Source organism: Sciurus carolinensis, chromosome 8 (assembly GCF_902686445.1).
Source record: "Sciurus carolinensis chromosome 8, mSciCar1.2, whole genome shotgun sequence".
In the NCBI taxonomy this organism is placed as follows: domain Eukaryota; kingdom Metazoa; phylum Chordata; class Mammalia; order Rodentia; family Sciuridae; genus Sciurus; species Sciurus carolinensis.
This window is the reverse complement of record NC_062220.1, coordinates 725,240-747,757: the sequence shown is the minus strand read 5'-3', so window position 1 is coordinate 747,757 and position 22,518 is coordinate 725,240. Positions and strand designations below refer to the sequence as shown.

The 22,518-nt window shown below is 44.2% G+C and overlaps 1 protein-coding gene across 4 annotated transcripts in view; it reads right to left on the bottom strand.

Annotated features, from left to right (window-relative positions):
* Positions 1-22,518, bottom strand: part of Ptprn2 (protein tyrosine phosphatase receptor type N2) — a 743,280-nt gene that overhangs the window by 490,585 nt on the left and 230,177 nt on the right. Inside the window, exon 2 of one of the 4 annotated variants that reach the window (XM_047562253.1) lies at positions 19,516-19,652. The exons of the other annotated variants lie outside the window; for them this stretch is intronic. The gene's annotated coding sequence lies outside the window, so the exon portion shown is untranslated. The remainder of the gene's footprint in view (positions 1-19,515; positions 19,653-22,518) is intronic. 4 annotated transcript variants of the gene reach the window in all.

The following is a 22,518-nucleotide window of genomic DNA, read 5'->3' as shown; positions in this document are numbered from 1 at the left end:
CATTGTAAATATGTATGCACCCAATATCATAGCACTTAAACATATAAAGCAAAAATTAATGGCTCTAAAAGGAGAAACTATACAATAGTGGCAAGGGACTTTAATGTCCCCAGTTTCAGCAAAGGACGTATCATCCAGACAGATAATCAATAAGAAAATAATGGACTTAAACTACACTTTAGAATGAAACTTCAGCAGAACAGATGCTCTTTTCAAGTGCACATGGAACATTTTCTAGGATAGATCATATTTTAGGCCAAAAAATGAATATTGACAAATTTAAGAAGGCTGAAGTCACATCAAGTATCTTTTCTGTCCACAATAGTATGAAACTAGAAATCAATAATAGAGGGAAGATTATAAAATTCACAAACACATGGAGACTAAACAACATGATACTGAATAACAAATAGGTCAAAGAAATAATTTTAAAGGAAATTTTAAAATATCTTGATACAAATGAAAATGGGAATGAATTTGATCAAATTACATAATGTACACATATGAATGTCACAATGAATTCCACTACTATGCATTATAATGTTTTGTTTTGTTTTTGCAGTGCTGGGGATTGAACCTAGGGCCTTTTGCTTGTGAGGCAAGCACTCTACCAACTGAGCTATATCCCCAGGCCTATGCATTATAATGTGCCAATAAAAAACATTTTTAAAAAAAGGATAATAAACCATGACCAAGCAGGATTCATCCCAGGGATGCAAGGACAACTCAGTACAAGCACGACTGCAAATGTGTTATACTACGTTAATAGGAGGAATGATAAAAACCACACCATCCTATCAACAATGCAGAACAGCATTTGGAAAATCTCAACATCCTTTCGTGATTAACCACCTTAACATTATGTTAATATTATATGTTAATATGATGTCAATATATTAATATTGAGACATCATCACGAAAAACCTGGGGGTTAGGCACAGCCACACAGCTAGGCCTGCCATAGGCTTTAAAGAAGTGGATTCAGGCTAGGGGCACAGAGATAACTGAGGACTAGAACTTAGAACTAGAATAAACCTCAACACAATAAAGACAGGCTCTGACAAATTCATGCTTACATCTGTTCTGTGTGGGGAAAGCTTTGTCTCTCTTATTTCTAAAGGACAACTTCTCTATTCTTGGTTGGCAGGTTTTTAGTTTGTCTTTTTTTGTTTGTTTTTTCCTTCAGGGCTTTGCACATACCACCCCATTCTTTCCTGGCCAGTGTAAGGCTTTAGATGAGAAACCCACTGCTGGCCACGCTGAAACTGCCGTGGTGTGATCTCCTTGTTTACTCTTGCTGCTTTCAGAAAGCTCTCTGACTCTGGTTTCTGACAGTTTGATTATACTATGGCTTGGTGTAGCCTTGTTTGTACTGTATCCCGTTGGAGACCTTTGACTTTCCTGTACCTAGTTACGTATATATTTTCCCCAGATCTGAAAAGTTTTCTTCTATTAAGTTTTAAAATCTTTTGACTCTCTCTTCTCCTTCTTGGATTCATTTAATAATATTTGCACTTTTTATGCTTTCCCATAAATTCTGTAAGATTTCTTCTCACTCCTTTTCCTTCTCTGCCTATTTTCAAATAATCTTTCTCCAAGATCACAGATTCTTCTGCAACTTTAATTCTGCTGTTGATGTATTTCATTTTTTGATTCATTCATTCTATTTTTCAACTCCACAATTTCTACTTGATTTTTTTTAAATAATTTAAATTTCTACTACATTCCTCATTTTGGTCATTTTTCTGATTTCATTGAATTATTTTTCTGTGTTATCTTAATGTTCAATCAGCATTCTTTTTTTTTTTTTTTTTTTTTTTTGAGTAGAAAGTAAGAAACTTTATTAAAGAAAAGTAAAAACAGACTTCTCCGGGGTGGAAGAAGGGGACCCAAAGGCGAAATCCATCGGATTGAGCAAATCTTGTCCTTTTTATAGGTTTTATTCTCCAATTCTTTCCTTTTTTTTTTTAAATTCATTTTTATTGTAAACAAATGGGACACATCTTGTTTCTCTGTTTGTACATGAAGTAGAGGCATACTGTTTTTGTAATCATACATTTACCTAAGGTAATAGTTTTTAATTCATTGTTATTTTTTTCTTCCCCCCACCTCTCCCACCCCTCTTATTCCTCTATACAGTACCTGCTTCCTTCATTCTTGAGCCCCTCCCACCCCCCATTATGTGTCATCATCTGCTTATCAGCGAAATCATTCATCCTTTAGTTTTTTGAGATTGGCTTATCTCACTTAGCATGATATTCTCCAATTTCATCCATTTGCCTGCAAATGCCATAATTTTATTATTCTTTATGGCTGAGTAATATTGCATTGTATATATATACCACAGTTTCTTTAACCATTCATCAATTGAAGGGCATCTAGGTTGGTTCCACAATCTGGCTATTGTGATTTGAGCAGCTATGAACATTGATGTGGCTGTATCTCTCTGGTATGCTGATTTTAAGTCCGTTGGGTAAAGGCCAAGGAATAGGATAACTGGGTCAAATGGTGGTTCCATTCCAAGTTTTCTAAAGAATCTCCACACTGCTTTCCAGAGTGGCTGCTCTAATTTGCAGTCCCACCAACAATGTATGAGTGTACCTTTTTCCCCACATCCTCTCCAACACCTATTGTTGCTTGTATTCTTGATAATTGCTATTCTAATTGGGGTGAGGTGGAATCTTAGGGTAGTTTTGATTTCCATTTCTCTTATTACTAAAGATGGTGAGCATTTTTTCATATGTCTGTTGATTGCTTGTAGATCTTCTTCTGTGAAGTGTCTGTTCATATCCTTAGCCCATTTGTTGATTGGGTAGAGTTTTTTGAGTTCTTTATATATTCTGGAAATTAGCACTCTTTCTGAAGTATGAGTGGCAAAGATTTTCTCCCACTCTGTAGGCTCTCTTTTCACATTGCTGATAGTTTCCTTTGCTGAGAGAAAGCTATTTAGTTTGAATCTATCCCAGTTATTGATTCTTGCTTTTATTTCTTGTGCTATGGGAGTCCTGTTAAGGAAGTCTGGTCCTAAGCCAACAAGGTGAAGATTTGGACCTACTTTTTCTTCTATAAGATGCAGGGTCTCTGGTCTGATTTCAAGGTCCTTGATCCATTGTGAGTTGATTTTTGTGCAAGGTGAGAGATAGGAGTTTAGTTTCATTCTGCTGCATATGGATTTCCAGTTTTCCCAGCACCATTTGTTGAAGAGGCTATCTTTTCTCCATTGCATATTTTTGGCACCTTTGTCTAGTATGAGAAAATTTTATTTATTTGGGTTTGTGTCTGTGTCCTCTATTCTGTTCCATTGATCTACCTGTCTATTTTGGTGTCAATATCATGCCGTTTTTGTTAATATTGCTTTGTAGTATAGTTGAAGTTCTAGTATTGCAATACCCCCTGCTTCACTCTTCCTGCTAAGGATTGCTTTAGCTATTCTGGGTTTCTTATTCTTCCAGATGAATTTCATGATTGCTTGCTCTATTTCTGTAAGGTATGTCATTGGGATTTTAATTGGAATTGCACTGAGTCTGTATAGAACTTTTGGTAGTATGGCCATTTTGACAATATTAGTTCTGCCTATCCAAGAACATGGGAGATCTTTCCATCTTCTAAGGTTTTCTTTAATTTCTTTCTTTAGTGTTCTGTAGTTCTCATTGTAGAGGTCTTCCACCTCTTTTGTGAGATTGATTCCCAAGTATTTTATTTTTTTCGAAGCTATTGTGAATGGGGTAGTTTTCCTAACTTCTCTTTCTGAAGATTCATCACTTATGTATAAAAATGCATTGGATTTATAAGCATTGATCTTATATCCTGCTACTTTACTAAATTCACTTATGAGTTCTAAAAGTTTCCTGGTGGAATTTCCAGGTTCCTCTAAATATATAATCATGTCATCAGCAAATAGGGATAGTTTGAGTTCTTCTTTTCCTATTCGTATCCCTTTAATTTCCTTGGTCTGTCTAACTGCTCTGGCTAGAGTTTCAAGGACGATATTGAATAGAAGTGGTGAAAGAGGGCATCCCTGCCTTGTTCCAGTTTTTAGGGGGAATGCTTTCAGTTTTTCAACATTTAGAATGATACTGGCCATGGGTTTAGCATAGATGGTCTTTACAATGTTAAGGAATGTTCCCACTATCCCTATTTTTTCTAGTGTTTTGAGCATGAAGGGGTGCTGTATGTTATCAAATGCTTTTTCTGCATCTATCGAAATAATCATGTGATTTTTGACTTAACAATTATTTTTAATTCTTTATCAGGCAATTCATAATTGCCAGGGAAATACTGTCTTTGGTGAGATATATGTATGATATATATATATATATCATACATATATATATGATATATGATATATATATATCATAACATATTCCCTCAGACTTTCATATTCCTTGCCTTATGTTAAAATCTGCACTGGAAGAAGTGAGAAATTATTCTAGTCTTTGAAGACTGACTTCATCTGGGAATGCCTTTGCCAGTCAGCCAGTCCAGAAATAATGGACAGACTGGCATGACTAACAGATGAGCTTGATGCTGGTGTTCTCAGGCAGGCTACTCTTGATTCCTAGGCCAGCATATGAGTGGACCTGACCCCTGGATCCACTAGAATAGAACTGTTGACTTGGTATGCAAAGGGAGGAGTGGAGCCCAGCTAGGTTCACAGTTGTGGGCCTAGAGACTGTCTATGGAGGCCAGCCTAAAGCCTTGTTCCAAAAGGATTTATTTTTGGTTGGAGTAGGCCTTAAGCCTGGGCCCACAGGAGCTGTCCTGGATACTAAGTCCACAAAGGAAGGCCTGGATGGGGTCCACAGAGGTTGGACTGGACACTTAGACCACAAAGGTAGGTCTGGGTCCTGAGACTATGAGGACTAGCCTGCAATCTGGGTCTGCTGAAGTGGTCTTTGGTCTTGGGTCCGTGGGGGTCATCCTGGTGACCCAGGACCCCAGGGGTTCTATAGTAGGACTGGACCCTGGTCCTTAGACACCTGATCACAAAGACCTGCTAGAAGGTTAGGGTCAGCCTGGTGCAGGGGCAGGCTTATAGACTGCGGTGGGCTAGTCCAACTCTGGGGCCATGGCAGCACCTTGGAGGCCTGGAGACCTAGTCTTCAGAGCAGGCATGTAGGTGCCAGTTTGGACTCTCAGGCCTTGGGGCTCTAGTTTTACCGGGTAGGCCTAGTGTCAGGGTCTGAGGTGAAGTCCTTCTCCTCCTCCTAAGGGGTTATATCTTGTTCCACACTACTGCCTGGGGTTGAGGAAGGAGGTGTGGATAAAGAAAACTGTCCCTCCTATCCTCTTCAATGCGTTCTCTTGTTTCTGTGTCCCACCAGCTTCTGTAATCTCTCCTCTGGTTTCCTCATCTCCTTTAAAGTTGTTCAAAGTGATGTTCCTGCTGGGAAGACAAGCATTAGAAAAACCTATTCACCATCTTACTGGTGCTCATCTCTAGTCAATGTTGACTATGTGACCATCTTTAACATATTCAGGGAAAGAGGGCCTTGAGTCCTGAAGATTCCAAGAATAAAACACTAGTGCTCTTTGTTCAAGGAGGGGAGGAGGCCTGCTGAGCTCAGAGGACAGAGAGATGGGATTTCTGTTTTTAGGAGTGGGGGAAGCTTAGAACCGCATGGCAGCAGGAACTTCAAAGGTATGTCTTCATTCTCTTTTGCTTGGTAACGGTGTAAGCTTCCATTTATATGACATTTCAGAATCTACAAAATGCATTTGCCCGCATTAACCTAGTTGATCTTCAGAACACCTTTTTCAATGTGGATCTAGTTGCCTTACTTTGCAGTATTTAAGATGTCATTTTCATTCATTTTCCTACTTGAGGATTCTCAGGATTTTTCTGATACTGTCTATTTTTGCCAAAGTCATATGATACAGAACTGCATATATTTGTAGATCTGGGGAAACAATGAAGACATCATTTATTGAAGTGTGTTAATTTTTTTTTTTTACTATTTTTTTTAAGTCTAAAGTCCAGGAGCTCCCCAGTTCCTGAGTTTTGATGAATAAATTAGACCTTGGTTGGTCCACAATGTTTTACAAAAAGTGTTTATTCATCTAGTTTTTGTACTGAAACACAGATTTACAGATTAAATAGAGCTCTCTGCTAAGAAACAACCCAGAACAGAGAAGACAGAGGTTGGACAGTATTGCTGTCATTGGTTGTCTGACTTATTGCTTCTGGTTTGTAATCATCTTTAGGCTGAACACAGTGTTAAATGAAATTCTCTGTCTGTGCCAATGTTCCTGCACTTTGTAATTCAATTCCTGACTTCAGATAAAAGCGACTTCTTCATATGACTCTACCATTTACTGATGCAGCCAGTGAACAGCACCAGAGCACTGTGAAATCACAGGGAAGCTTAACTTGAGGAAAAAGAGATGAAAGAAGGAGAAAAAGAAGAGGAGGAGGGTAAAAGCAGTTTCCAAAATGAGGTTCAGAAATCAATTCGTGATTATCTGCCCACATGAGTCCAAAGGCTCTTATTTGATAAAGCAAGTAATACACAGCCTGTACTGTGAATTATTTCAGAGAATAAAAGCCTGGTTGTCTCTGTGACCTACATAGCTTTTAGTGAGGTTCAAGACAAGGTTACGGTCCGCAGTCATCAGGGGGGCCCTTGCCCCTCCTGCCTGCTTCCATCAGAAACGCCAGGGTTTCGGTGCCCTCTGGTGAGCTTCCAGGATTCCAGAGGTCTCAATTCCCACCTCTGTGGAGGCATCTGACTCTCTTGAGTGTGAAATAAAGCCCCTATTAGTCAAAGATCATCCCTACTCTGGGGTGAGAGCAGATGGAGCCTGCCTCCCAGTGAGGTTTTTCCATTAACACTAAACACCCTAAATCCAACTTCCAGCTTTTTAAGTTTTAAATAGAGATGAAGTCTTCTCAGCCTCATACTTCAAAACTAAAAGGCTAAATTCATAGTTTGCATCAGAAAAAAGAATGCAAGGTGAGCCGCCTAGTTTTAATGGTCAGAGTCATGCAGGGTTGACTGAGATATCTTGAATCCACAAGAAGAGCACAGCATCTTCTAAAGCCAGAACTGTGATTCTCAGATATACAGAAAGAGAGCCACCAGTGGCCCAAGAGTGACAGGACTACAGGTGCTCAGTTCTACTCCTGCCCCCACATTTGCAGCCAGTCTCTCCTGTGAATTAAGGGTTCATCCCGGTGTCCACCAACTGCACTCTGGCCTGGGATGACAGTTGCATTTTCTGCATCTGCTCTGCCTTGAAAATATGCCATGTGACCTCCGGTCCCCAGTTCTTCAGCTGGTGTCCCTCAACCCAGCGTAAGAAACAAATGAGCATGGCCCAGGATCAGCCTGAGCCACTGCAGCACAAGATGCAGGACAGGATAGGCTGGGAGGGAGAGGTGGGCTTCGGGAGTGAAGCAAGAAGTACAGGAACAGCAGGGAGCCCCCCGTGAGGGCACAGAGCTGCTGCTGCTTCTGCGGGTTCTTGTCCCACCTCCTGGGGGCTGGGATGTGTGCACTCTGCCAGGCCCTACTTCTCTCAGCACAGACCTATACTGAATGATGACCTATTGTTCATTAGTATCTGGTGCCAGCCGTGGAAAGGCGTCAACCTGCGTGGCACCACGTCAGGTGCCATGTGTGACTTGGTGAGCTGGCTAACACACTGGAAAGGGGACCTATTACATTCCAACCCTCTGGGTTCATCCTCGGGTACCAGCCTCCCTCTGAGGCAGAGTCCGTGACAACACTGTGGTTCCTCTTGGTCCAGCAGCCTGCCCCACAACAGGGAGCAGCAAACTCCATACTCCTTCTACCGCAGACAGGACTGGCTTGTCATGGGGGTCTTCCTCGATGACCTTCCATCTCCTGTGATCACCAAACCCACTATTAAGGAGGGGCCCTTCAGTTAACCCTCAGTCCCAAGCAAATCCAGACCTAGATGAACATAATCAGAAGGTTTCCTATAAAACAGGAGAGGCGGGCAATGCCTAGTCAGGCAATTGTTTTTTATGGAGTCTGAACTGCTACCATTCCCCACGGCATGTGCAAGGGTCTCAGGACCCAATGGCTGTCCCACCACACTTGCTCTCAGGTGTCTCCTCGCCTTTCATGTACTTTGGGGGCTGTGAGTGGGGCAGTACTGGACCAAATGGATTTCCTACTGTGGATGTAGATTGCTCTTGCTGCATATGAAACACCAGTTAATTGAGAATTTAAGTATACACATTTTAAAATGACTACAGGTATATTCAGGTTTTCTAGACCATTTTGAGTCACTTTTGTTGGTTTGTACTTTTTTAAATTGTGTTTTCAAATTTCTTACAACAAAGTCATTTTATAGTATTCTCCAGTGACTTTTAAACTCAACTTACAGAGTGATGTGTCACTTTATCCCAATAACTGTATTTTACAACAAAAATTATTGTTCTTTTTCAGAGAGAGGTATGTTCTTCAGAGCCAAGATGGTGGACTAGAGGGAGGCTGCATTCCTTGTCACTCCATAACTCAGGTTTTGAGCAGAGGATATCTCTATCAACTGTCTCTTGGTGAGGCAGTTTTTGCTGCTTATTGATCCCCTGCTGTTTACCCCACTTGTCTACTGCAATCACCTGCAGTTTGCCAGCATATTGACTACTTTTTGAGTGCAGACTACTCACTATCTGGCACCTACCATCTGCCATTTGCCTGCCTCTTGCCTGTCCATCGCCTGCCTTTCACCTACCCATCATCCACCACCCGAGGTTCACCTGCCAATCGTCCAACAGCAGTCAGAAGACTGACCGCAGACCACCAGTGGAGCGCCAGCTGTCTGCTGTTGCCTGGAAGTTCACTGTCACAGTACCTGCAGGTCTAGTTACACATGGCTGCTGCCATTTTGAAACAACAGCCAGGATCTGTAGGACCCCTGACTGGACTGACTGAACCCCATCTCCAGGATCCCTCAGGCTGACCAACCACTCCCTGCCTCCAGGGCCCTCACACCGACTGCTCCCTGCCACCAGGACCCTCAGACCAACTGACTGTGCCCTACCACCAGGACCCCCAGACCAACTGATTGCACTCCGCCTCCAGGATCCCACAACCAGACCAACCATGTCCTGCCTCCAGGACCTCCAGCCGACCACAACTACACCCTGTGCTGCAGCTCCCCATTTGCCAACACATTTGGAAGCCAGAGCAGCCATCTGGACTGATCCTGGAAGTTGTATCTCCCATCTTTAGGTGGGGCAAATCCCATCCTGAGATGCCTGCTGGAGACTGGAAGTTCATTGACATGTACCTTTCATACATCAGGCTACTGAAGACTGGGAGGTTTGTATACTATATGACTGTTATACTGTAGATTTTCTTTTTTCTCCTTATTGAACAATTTTAAGTTTTTATTTCTTTACTTTTCTTGCTCTCTTTTCCTTTTGTTTACCTGTTCCCTCAGAGTCTCTTTCTCCCTTTTCCCATGCTAACAACTGACTTCTTTTGATTACACTCTCGCTCTATTATCTAGAACTTCTATATATTCTTTTCTTATCCCATTAACAGCTACATCCTACACTTCTCCCCATCCTCTTTGTCCTCCATTAGAAACTGCAGACCTTACTGCAAATCTATTTGTTATACTGAAGATAACAATTGAACTCATTCTGTTTATTATGACATTATTGTTAACGTCCTCATTGGGGCTATTAGGTCTAAGGTTGCATACTGTCTCAACTGGGCACTGCTAATATTAATCTCACCCTTCAAGAAAAGGTTTTGGAAACCTATAGGGTCACTGTAAGCCTATAGGGGGGAAACTGCAATTCCCCAGATCTGCACTGCTAAGAGGGGAAGATACATGAACAACATGAATAAACAAGGAAAGAAAATGATCCAAACAAACTAGATTCTATATTAATAGAATCCAGTGACAGTATGGTAGAAGAAATGTCAGAAAAGAAGTTAAGATTATACATAATTAAAATGATTCGTGAAGCAAAGGATGAGATAAGAGAGCAAATGCAGACAATGAATGATCATACCAATAAGCAGCTGAAAGAGCAACTGCAGAAAGCAAAAGATCATTTCAACGAAGAGATAGAGATTCTCAAAAAAAAAAAAAAAAAAAAAACGGAAATTCTTGAAATGAAGGAAACAATAAACCAAATAAAAAACCCAATGGAAAGCATCACCAACAGACTAGACCACTTAGAAGACAGAACCTCAGACAATAAAGACAAAATATTTAATTTTGAAAATAAAGTTGCTCAAATAGAGAAGATGGTAAGAAATCATGAACAGAACCTCCAAGAACTATGGGACATCATGAAAAGACCAAATTTAAGAATTATCAGGATTGAGGAAGGCACAGAGATACAATCCAAAGGAAAGAACAAATTATTCAATGAAATAATGGTAGAAAATTTCCCAAACCTGAAGAATGAAATGGAAAATCAAATACAAGAGGCTTACAGAACACCAAATGCACAAAATCACAACAGATCCACACCAAGTTACATTATAATGAAAATGCCTAACATAAGGATTTTGAAGGCTGCAAGAGAAAAGTATCAGATTACATATAGGGGGAAACCAATACGGATATCAGCAGATTTCTCAGCCCAGACCCTAAAAGTTAGAAGGGCCTGGAAGAACATATTTCAAACTCTGAAAGAACATAGTTGTCAACCAAGAGTCCTATACTCAGCAAAACTAACCTTCAGATTTGAAGATGAAATAAAATCCTTCCATGATAAACAGAAGTTAAAAGAATTTACAAATAGAAAGCCTGTGCTACAGAATTATTCTCAACAAAATATTCCATGAGGAGGAGATGAAAAACAACAACGTAGGTCAGCAAAGGGAGGAACTACCTTAGAGAAAAACCCACTCAAAGGAGAAACCAAGTCAAGTTAAAAACCAAAAATAAGCCCAAATGACTGGGGATACAAATCATATCTCAATAATAACCCTGAACGTTAATGGCCTAAACTCATCAATCAGAGAGAGAGGTATGTTCTATGATCTCAAAGAGCTGGAGGTTTGGGTCTGCTTTGTGTTCCTGATCCTTGCTGTTGTGTCTTTTTCTGTTCTAGTCCTTGTGGTTTCCTTCTTGCTAGTGTCTTCATGGAATGCCTCAGGCATAAGAAAGAATGAAATCACATAAAACCCACATGTGCACCGTCCAGATTTGCTTGGCACCAGCTTGGGACATGTCCTTAATGGCTCTTGAGAACCCTCCTCCTTGTGGGTCTAATGATCACAGGAGACATGAGGGTCATCAGGGAAGACCCCCCAAGGCAGGCATTTGCCTTTCTCTGCAGTAGAAAGAAGGGCCACGCCCAGCACACCCTTCCATGACCGAGGGCTGCTGAACCAAAAGGGAATACAGCATGCATGAGGCCTTCCTGGTGCTTCTCTCTGCAAGCACCTCTGCTCAGCGCACCGTGCTTCCCCGTGTTCTCATCAGGTGGTGGCCAAGCGCTGGCTGTGGCCTGCCACTTCAGGCCTGAGGTGTTCTCTCCATGTAAGCTCTGTGGACACCCTGCTGTCTTGTTCACAGGCATGGGTGCACACACCCTGGTGCTGATTACTTTTTGGGTCAGGCCTCCCTGGTGAAGGGAGACATGCACAGCCTTATGTTGCTTCCTAGAACACAGCAAGGGCAACCTAGGAAACAGGACAAGGAAGGCTGCCATGTGGGATTTTCACTTAGTCTTCTATTGCCAAGATGGCTGCGTGAGCCATGTTAGCACCTGCAGTCTGCCTCGTGCTACATTTGTCCAAGTCCTTCCTTCTTGCCCGTGTTGTGGTGTGACCTAACTGTCAATCCACAGGTTCTGGCGTCGAGTAGAGCGAGTCAGTGGAGGGCCTCGCCTGTGAAATGAAGTAAGAGCCCAGGGAGAGGAGCTAGGTCGTGATCTGGAGAGATGCCACCAAAACACAGCTACCCTCCCAGCCTAGTTAACAGAATACCTACTCACAACAGAACATACATGACGCGGGATGAGTCAGTCACGTCAGCATCATGTCAGGAGCACTTGCTGACGGTGAAGTGCTCTTGCGGAGCTGATCTCTGAGGGCTCCTCTCCATCAGCTGGGCGTCCTCTCCACAGTCACTCACCTCCAGGCAGGGAGGGCCTTTGAAGACGCGCCCACCAGGGCACTGCAGAGTCTGGTGGCCAGGCAAACTCCCTAAATGGGCTGTCTCTGATTCACCCACCTGCACAACAACAAGGCTCCGAGCAGGGGAAGCCAGCATGGGGCAGGCTGTGCTGGTCACCCAGCTTAGCAGGGCTCCTCTACCACACACGAAGCAAACCTCTCTGGTCCAGGTTACTTCAGACGCCTAAGGAAAGCCCCAAGTGCAGCCCTTCTCACCCCACAGCGCCCCTGCTGTACTGAAGGTCCCACAGTCTGTCTCCTGCTCCTGCCATCTGCAGAAAATGCCAAGAAGGTGCGCATATCAAGAGGTGAGAGGAAAACAGCAGTCATTTGAGAAGCTCCTTCATAGTTCTGATAAGAATAAAATGCATGTGCATGTTTGAGATGCAAGTAAGTGCTGTGCGTTTTTGTGATTCTGTGTTCTTGTGCTTTCACTGAAAGCCGGCACTGCACAAAATAAATACGAATAGGAACATTCATTCTAATCAGTAAAAGTCTGAATTTTTCTTTTTAGAATGAAGCTGAACATCAAGAGAAGAGCACCTGACAAGTCAAGACGGGGTCACGAAAGGAGACACCCCCTGGTCCTTCAGTGCAAATCTGCCTGATTTCTGAACCAGATGGCCATTTTCACTTTGCACAAGGCCCTGCTGATGATGCAGCTGGCACTGAGCAGCATGAACATGGTGCACCAGGATCTCTTCTGTCCTGGAGGCCTGACACTCTCCCCCTGGGTTTTCTCATCTGTTGACATTAATTTGTGCTGAACTGTAAAAATTCCAGGTAACAAAAATTTCCAATTCTGATTCATCATTTTAGCTCCTAAGATAACTGGCTGAATATGTGTTAATTTAACAATGAAACAAACTAGCCTACACAGAGCCCAGAGCTCTGTCTACTGCAGAGATTCAGAATTCTGTCCCAGCCTGTCCCAGAGAGGCTACACCTTCATCATGGCCTTTGCTTCCTGGGGGCTGACCACATCCAGTGTCCCGTGCCTTGGTGGGTCAGTTCTGAAGGACAGTGCAGTCATCTCAAACCATACCCAAGTCCCGCTTCTCCCCCTGCCAAGTCACCTCCCTCACTGGCACAGGTGACTCCTGATCACCCTGGTAACCACAGTGTCAATCTCTGCCCCATGGTCCCTAGCCCAGGGCATGTGGATAAACGCTCAGTTCATGATTCATGGTAACGAGGCAGCAGGCAATGCACCACAATGGTGCAGCTCCAGGCCACACTACCCTGCGGCAAGAGGATGTGGGCACAGTTGCTCCTCTGTGGGATTCACATCCCTCAGTGTCTGTGAAGTTGAATATTTCCATTGTCTTTAAGATGATCTTGGTCTTTCCACCTGCGTCCTCTCATGAGACCAGAACACAGAGGCACAGGAGGTGAGCAAGCAGCACCTAGAGGCAAGTTCTCTGGGAAACCCTCACAGTACGAAGAGACACCTCAGCCATACCCTGAACCTCCACCTTTAGAACTGCAGAAAACGAGCAGCAAGAGAGCCCAAAGCAAGGGCAGAAATAAAGAATACCACAGCATACATAAACAAAACAGAAAGCAGAAAAACAATAAAGAAGACCAAAAGTTGGTTGTTTGAAAAGATCTACAAAATGACCTACCTCTAGAAAGGCTGACCAAAAAAAAGAGAAGATGTAAGCAAGTGACCGATACCAGATGAAAGCGAGGTCATCACTATCGAGTCATGAAAAGAGGGGAACTATGGCACTTGCTGGTAAATGGGTGTTTTCTCTGATATGTGGAAGCTAATTCACAATGGTGGTGGGGGATAGAATAGGGTTACTTTATATTAGATAGAAGGGAGTGAAGGAAGGAAAAGCGGGGTGAGGGAAGGAATGATAGTAGAGTGAAACAGACATTATTACCTCATGTACATGTATGACTACATGACCAATGAGATCCTACAATATGTACAATCAGAAAAGTGAGAGATTACACTTCATTTATGTATGATCTATCAAAATGTATAAACGCCTTCTACTGTCATGTACAACTAACTAGAACAAATAAAATAGAAAATATTTTTTAAAAAGGATTTTGATCTCACCTAAAAAGAAGAAAGAGAGAGAGAGAGAAAGGAAGGGAGGGAGGGAGGAAGGGAGGGAGGAAAGAAGGTAGGTAGGCAGGTAGTTAGGTAGGTGGGTTGACCCTGAAACAATCAGGGATCATGGGGCTCCCATCCCAGGTCAGCAAGCACAGGCCTAGGGGCATGGCTGTCCAAACCCGGGCTCTGAAGGGCAGGACTGCGTAGAGCCCACAAGCGATGCAGGGCCACAAGCCCAGAGAGTGGCTGAACGAGGGCAGAGGGCCCTTGCAGGCTATCCCACAGTACCACGAGGGTGCCAGTGCTGCCCAGTGGGGCTGGAGGGCAGAAAGTCACGCTTGGGCCTCTAGGCCTGATGCTGCCCCTGAGGCCTGGGACTCACTTGAAACCCACTACCCACCTCATCTCCCTTTCTTTCTTTCGGTATGGAAATGTCTATCCTATGTCTGAGCCCCCACTATATTTGGGAGGCACAGAACTTTTCTGATGCCACAGGTCCACAGCTGGAGTGCAGTTTGTCTCAGGATAAATTTTGGCCTGAGTCTCTTATCAATTCAGATGACCATTACATGAAACTTTAAGACTTTGATGTGGGATAAGTTAAGACTTCTGGAGCTCCTGGGACTGAATGAATGTTCTACATGTGAGAAAGACATGAATTTCCAGGCAATCAGAAGCCAGTCTGGAGACTAAATATTTGTGTTCCCTGAACATTCATCTGCTGAATTCTGTATATGATGGTATTAGTTGACATGGCCTTCTGGGGTTGGTTAGGCTATGAGGGCAGAGCCCTGATAAAACAGATTAGTGCCCTTACACAGGAGGTCCCAGAGAGCAGTCTTACTCCCTTCTGCCTTATGAGGACACAGCAAGAAGGCAGTTTCTCTGAACAAGAAACACTACCTGCTTTGATTTGGAACTTTCCACCTCCAGAACGGTGAGAAATAAGTATCTGCTGTGTAAGCCAGCCCATCCATGCTGTTTGTTACAGCAGCCTGAACAGACTACAACAGGATGAAATCATGTGACCATCTCGGCAGATGTGGGAAAAGCATTTGGCAACAGCCTCTCACAATGAAAACACTCGAGAAGCCAGGTTAGAACAAAACCTCCTGACCCGAGTATGGGCATCGACCAGTAAGAACACAGGTAGCACTCTTAGTCGAGAAAGACCGAAGCCCTCCCCCAAGATCAGGAACAAAATACAAAGGTCTACTCTCACCACTCCTATTCATTATTGCACTAGAGCTTCAAGCGAAGGCAATCAGACTACAGAAAGAAATAAAAGTCATGCAGATTAGAAAGGAAAAAGTAAAGTTAATTTGCTGATGTCACAAGCTTTTTTGTAGAGAATCCTAAGAAACCCACACATAAAAAACTAGAGATAATGAGTTTAGCATTTTTCAGGATACAAAATCAAATATGAAAATCAGTTGTATTTCTATATAGTAGAAAAAGCCATTTGAAAATAAATCATAAAAACAATCCATTTTACAAGAGCACCAAAATTTAGAAATGAATCAGCAAAATTAGTAAGGACTAGTATACTGAAAAGGCTGAGAGAAACGAAAGACCTAAATAAAAGTAAAGACTTTGAGGTTCACAGATTGCAAGACTTAAATATTCTGAACCAAATTCCAGGTAGATTTTATGCAGAAATGAATCTGCTGATACTAAAGAGAATTGAAAGATATATTCAAGAGAGCACACGTCCACACAGAGGGAACAACTCAGTGTCCATTACCTGATGGCTAGGTAAACAAGACAAGGTACTCAGTGCAGGGGAGTATCACCTGGCCATGAAGAGGAACAGAGCAGCAGCACAGGCTGGGACAGATGGGCCTAGAGCGCACCATGCTGGGGAAAGAAGTCAGTCACAAGCTGTTCCCCCTAGAGGAAATATCCAAAGTAACAAACCAAGAGAGAAAAGACAGAGGAGTGGGTGCCGGGAGCTGGGGAGAGGGGAGAAGCTGTGATTGCTGATGGGCATGAGGCGTCTGGCGTTAATGGCAGTGGGGGAAACCTGGTGCACACGCAGGAAGAACTGAAATGTGCACTCAAAAGGATTAGCTTGAAGTATGCCACCTCCATCTCAATAACCAACACACAATTTGCCAAATTCCTGAAGCTTAATCAGCAAGGAAAGTACCACAAGAGCAGGCACTTCATGAGCCCACCTCCACTCAGTGCTGAGGAAAGCCAGGTCACAGAGAGCAGCCCCATGAAATCCCACAGACAGCCACCCTCGGGCAGACAGAGATGCTCACTGAAGGAGCACCCAGGGTCAACAAGACAATCACAACCCAAACCATGGCGCAGCCCTTCAGAGTAACTGGCAGATGTCAGGGAGGTAGCCCTCACTAGAACCACAAAAGTTGAAATCAGGGGAAAAAAAAAAACACAGAAAGGAAGGGACAGAACTCTAGAATGAGCAAGAAATAAAGGAAACATTTTCAAACAAACAAAAAAAAAAAATCTTGGAATTCATAAAACCAAAAACAAATGAGAATAATTAGAAGGCAAAGAATGTTAAAAATAAGAATAAATGATAAAAAATGAGACAGAAAAACAAATATCAAAGACAAGCAAAAGTGGCACAGTATATAAAAAACAGATTCCCCCCAAAAAGAAAATCAAGGCAAAAGAATAAAACGAGAGATGCATTTAAAACACTTGCATGGTGTTAAGCTGCATTACACATCTCCTATGCCAACCTACAGGCGTGTTTGAAAGAGCACACAGTGTGCCAGGAAAGCCACCAAACTTTAGGAAGCAAAAGATCTTCAACACCTAGAGAAAAGAACACAACTGTGACCTGCACCACCGCCCCTGGTATCCACCCAGGGGACACACTGCACATGCCCACAGAGACCCATGACTCTCCTAAGCAGCATGCAAAACCCACAAGGAGAGTGGCCACAGCCCTCCAGCGATAAGCAGGTGGCGAGGCCCCAGGTCCAGGGAGAGCTGACAGCGGCTGTGCCACAGCAGGACAGGTGCAGGAGCCCAGCAGACCAGAACTCCAGACGGGACGGTTACACTCTCATGTCCAGTAAGGCAGATCCTGAGCACTCAAGGCTGCCGCAGTTCTGGGAGTGATACTGACAGTTGCCAGGCTGCTTCCTGAAGTGACAGGATGTGCTAAAATCAGATTGCAGTGTAGGCTCACAGCTCCATGAACACAGGTGTGTGAAATGATCTGCTTGGAAAGGAAATAAAGAGATTATCCTGCCTTTCGATGCAACACTTGTTTTGTTTTTTTGCCAGAAAAGTATACAGTAACATACTTGAGATAATTAAGAGAAGATATGTGATCCAGGAATTTTCCTCTAAAAGAATCAGCCTCTGGGTATGAAGGAAACAAACACTTCAAAAAAAACATGCAAGGGGGACTGGGTTGTGGCTCAGTGGTAGCGTGCTTGCCTAGTACGTGTGAGGCACTGGATTCAATCCTCGGCACCACATAAAAGTAAATAAATAAAAGTATTGTGCCCAATTACAACTAAAAATTTTAAAAATTAAAAAAAAAAAACATGCAGGACACTGAGAACATTGCTCCCATGGCCCTTCCTAGGACTGCATCCCAGGACATGGCCACAGCAGCCAGAGACATGGACAATGCAGCTGCAAGTGGCAGGAGCTACTAGCTACTGAGAAGGGACTGCACGAGGTGTAGGGAGACAGGTGCCATGCATGTGGTGGACCACACAGTGGACAGAGGCAGCCATAAAGCATGGGGTGGCCAGCAAACATGGGACAGGTGCACACTGAGGAAAGCCCAGCAGATGCATGTTCAGCTGGCCTTGGCACCTAGTTGGGGGAGCAGGTTGGCACAGACATGTGGGATGGCTGTGCTTCAGACAGTGTGAAACAAGGGAGGAGCCACACCAGGTTGTGATTTTCTCTTTCCATCTCTGGAAAACCACCGTTCTCCTGGTACAAGTACGGAAAATTAAAGATGATATTCAAAAACTTAAATACAAACTCTGAAGTCCTGATGCTGTTAAAAATACCTGTATAAATTCACAAGGAAGGACACACACACACACACACACACACACACACACACCCGCACATTTTGTGTCATTTTTCTGTGTCTGTTTTTATTTTTTAATACAACAGTATCCTGAAAAGGAAGTTCAAAAACAAAAATTAAACAAAACCAGGCTTGTGATACAACCACAGAGCTGGTTGGCATTGGAGATGAATCACTCCTGGAGTTCCCACCTCACATTCAGGGAGGGTCTGTCCACAGGAAATAGCCCCTTCTGGGTTATTCCAGGTTGTTGCTAATTTGTCAGCTCACACATTTAAACAACAGAGATCAGGACCTTCCCAGTGCTGGACACCATGCACTGGGGTCCAAAAGTGACCAAGGAAGGCCAAATAGGAGCTCCCAGGGAGAGCAGGGACAGGTGCTTCAACATGCTAAGTATTACATAGAAAATCAACAGATTGGCAGTGTAGAGGGAGGAACTGAGACAAGTCCTCTGCATGGACAGCAGATCTGGAACTGAACGCTGTCCTGGATACCAGGAGGCAGCTGGAGGGTGGAGGGCTAGATCTCGCATGACCTCAGCAGAAGAGACTGCCTCCTGTTTCCCAGGGCAGTGGGTGGGTGTTTCAACAGCAGATTGGAGAGTAAGAGGAGCCCACTGCAGGTGGAGAACACTTGGGGGGCAGTGGAGCACCCAGCCCAGGAGCAGGAGATACCACCACAGTCAGCGCTCTGGAGATGGCCAGTGTGGCCAGCACCTGTGGTCAATACTGTTTGTTCCATTCTGTATTGTTTGTGGAGGTTCTCTTTTTCACTCTCTTTTAAGGAATTGACACTATGTTACTTTTTGTGTGATTCTGATTTTCTGCTTTCTGCTTTTGACATATATAGCTCAATACATCAGGAGAGTCTTGCCAGGAAATAAATCTATAGTTGTTTTTATGACAGCAAATTGCATACCAACAATGACATTCAAATGCTGAATTTTAATGGCTTGTCAGAAGACGTGAAATGTACTTTTAAAAATTTAATATGTGGGAGAAGAGTGTCTGCCCATGTAATAGACAAGAGTGGTGAAAACGAGCGACCATATTTGTTCCTTGATGAAAATGTTCGTGTGGAAGAAGAACACCACACATCTAAGCTCCACGTCCCTTCCTCCTTGTGTAGAAGACTCCCTGAAGGCAGAGCATGCAGCTGTCTGTCAGAGGCCACCAGGCACAATTCTGAGCAGCAGCCTTTATAGACAAGACGGAAGCCCACGGCCAGCAACCTGATTCAGACGCTATTTCTGGGGAGATGCACTAGGGGAATCTGCAAAACCTCCCTACCCAGGGATCCTCCTCACTTCAGGCTGGCCAGGTCAAGGAGCCAGCCACGTTGGAGGTTCTTTCCTGGAGATGTAGAGCCAGCCCCCAGCACCCTGGAGTGGTAGCCATAATTGAGTCTTTCCATCAGGGCTGAAAGTCTGAAAAACACAGAGTAGACACATCTTCCAGTCAGGCATCTTCCAAGTTTGCTCTACTTGGAAGTCTTCCTAAGACTATTTTTCACCTTCTACTTTATTGTCTATGGAAGAGAAGAGGGGAAACAGCCACCTTATTTAAATAATGAACAGATGGACTGGCTCTGCTGAACTGGGCCTGCAGTACAAGTGAAGGGAGCTGTTTTTCAGTGGGGATGGTGCTTAGTTCCTTTAGGGTTTCTCCATGAGCCTCATTTTAACCTGACTGTAGTACATGTGAGCTCTCTCCATGCACAACTAGCTTATTCAAGTGAAACAATGGAAGTCATCATGGTCTCTTAGACAAATTCTGTGCTCCGTGGGAGAGCTGGGCCCAGCATGCAAGCTCAGCCTGTAAGCAAGACCAGTTTGTACCACACAACTTCCCAATTAAGGGGAAAAATGTGAGAATTGAGGAAAGTGAACCCTGTCCTTGTCCAAGTTGCTTGGCTTCTATGCCTTGAATATCATCCTGAAATTCCTGGCAGTACCTTCTGTCATTTATGCACAATTAAATCTAATGTCTTCAGAGAAGAATTTGATAAGTGCATGTCAAGTGGACATATGGTAGAAGCTCAGGAGCTGAGGCAGGTAGGGCAGGGAAAGTCAATGGCTAGCATATCTCCTCCCCAAGTGGCAGAGGAACTGGAGTGGCAAAAAGAAAGGAGGTTGCAGTGGGGCAGTCGGGGAAGATGCTAAGGAGTGCCGTTCTACTCCATGGAGGTGCTGCTGTGATGCGTTTCTGGTCTAGTGTGGTTTGGGCTCAGAACACCCTGGCTTGGGACTCACACAGTCAAGCAGAGTCATGACAACCTGCAGGCAAGGTCAGACCCAGAGGAGCTCATTTTGGAGCAATTTCAAAGGTAAAACTTGCACTTCTTTTGCCCCTGAGTGGCTTTTATTCTTCCCAGTCTGTTCTGTGGATCTAGGTCGAGAACTGTTCTTCCTAGGCCCTGCACAGAAGCAGGACTCCAATCTGCATTTCCATGAGCACTGGAGATGGCATTCACCGTATAGGGCATCTGTCCACTCAGGAACTAGAGGTGGCCCCTGAGGACAGAGCTGAGCCTGCAGGCTCCAGCACTGACATCCCCTGTCTATAAAGCATTAGTGGACATTCAGCCACGCCAGCAGCAGCATGGTCCCCATTCCCCACAAAGAGGATCTGCCTTCCAGAGCAAGAGTCAGAAACATAGGAACCAGGAAGTTCATCCCAGGCCCATGGTGAAGATCAAAGGGCAGGCATGCCTGAAGAGCTTCCAGAGTGAGGCCATGAAAAGATGTTCTGGCCAGAGCACAGAGCACAGGATGATGGAACTGCAGCTTCTCCTAGAGCAAAGGCTTCACCCTCGGCTTCCCAGGGGCAGGGTAGGGAGAGCAGGCAGGGTGGCCTTAAGGAGCCTGTGGAGGCACCCACCTATCTACACATACGTCTACGCCATCGGGTGGAGACCTACACCTGTGTGTGAATCCTCTTGTGTGCCTAACGTCACCAAGTTTCCTTGCCAGAAGCATCCCTTTCTCCTGCTGAGGTAATCTGACTTTCCTGACAGAGCCTGTAACTCCCCTACCTGAGGGGGTTGCCTTGTGGAGCCCTGCTGACCCACTAAGACCCACTGCCTCACCTTCCCCTAGCACCTAGACTACAAATGGACTCAAGTCCCTGCAGATCCAGAGGGTAAGGTGCAAGGCATGGCCCCAGAGAGAGTTCAAGTCATGTTAAAGGATTGCGTGGTTTCACCCATTTGCATCTACAGACACCTGGGGATGAAGTATGGAACAGATCTTAAGAATGTGAGGTCGAAGTGGAATGAGAGAAGTAGAGTCAGGTCAGATTCATTTCACGGCCCACTAAGCATAGCTTCTCTATACTGGGTGTCGTAGACTGAGGGACTAGATGGCTGTGCAGTGTTGGTTGACACAGATGTGGACCCTAAGAGCTCTGCATGAAAAGAGGCTGAAATCCAGAACTTCCCTGGTCTCTAGAAGCAAGTGTCCAAAGGCAGAGGTCTCAGGGACCTTAACTGACTGTTCTTCCCGCAGTACACCACTGTGGTCCATTACACTGATGAGACACTGCTTGGACCTGGTGCCCAGGAATTAGCACCAGGGTAAGATGCTTGCATGCCAAAGGACCTCAGTGGCAGATAGGAATGCTGTTTGGAGTCTCTGGAAGTCCCCAATGGGTGACTTCAAGCACAAACCTCAGGACTTTGGAGCCATATGTCCCCCCTTTGAAGACACTGCTTTGGCTGGCACTGGGCCTTCCTGAAGACTGAACACACGGCCATGAACCACAAACTACTGTAACAGGGGTCCACTCTATGCTTTGAATACAGACCTTGCTGCTCTGCCACTGCAATTTATTTTTAAAATGGACATGGTTCTTTCTCTTCCTCTCCCCTGCTCCTCCCTAATCTCTTCCCCTCCCTAATCTCAGGGAAACAGGATTACCTTCCTTCCCTGTTTTAGGCAGATTTGAGTTCACACCCACCATAAAAATGAATTAATCCAGACTTTGGGGATGGTACCAGAAGATCTCAGAAATGACTATCTCCCAAATTAACAAGTGAATTACAACTCCAACAGAGAACACATGGAACGTAGCCTTTGAATCATCTCTTTTTTATTTTAAAAAAATGTTTTTCATACATGTACATAGGGTAAAAATGTCTGTCTCAATCAATCATCCTTCTCATTCCCACATGCTTCACCCCTCCCTTCACTCCCCTCTGTACAATCTAAAGTTCCTTCATTCTTCCCTACCCACCCCTCACTATGGATCAGCATCGCTTATCAGAGAAAACATTCAGCCTTTGGTTTTTGGGGA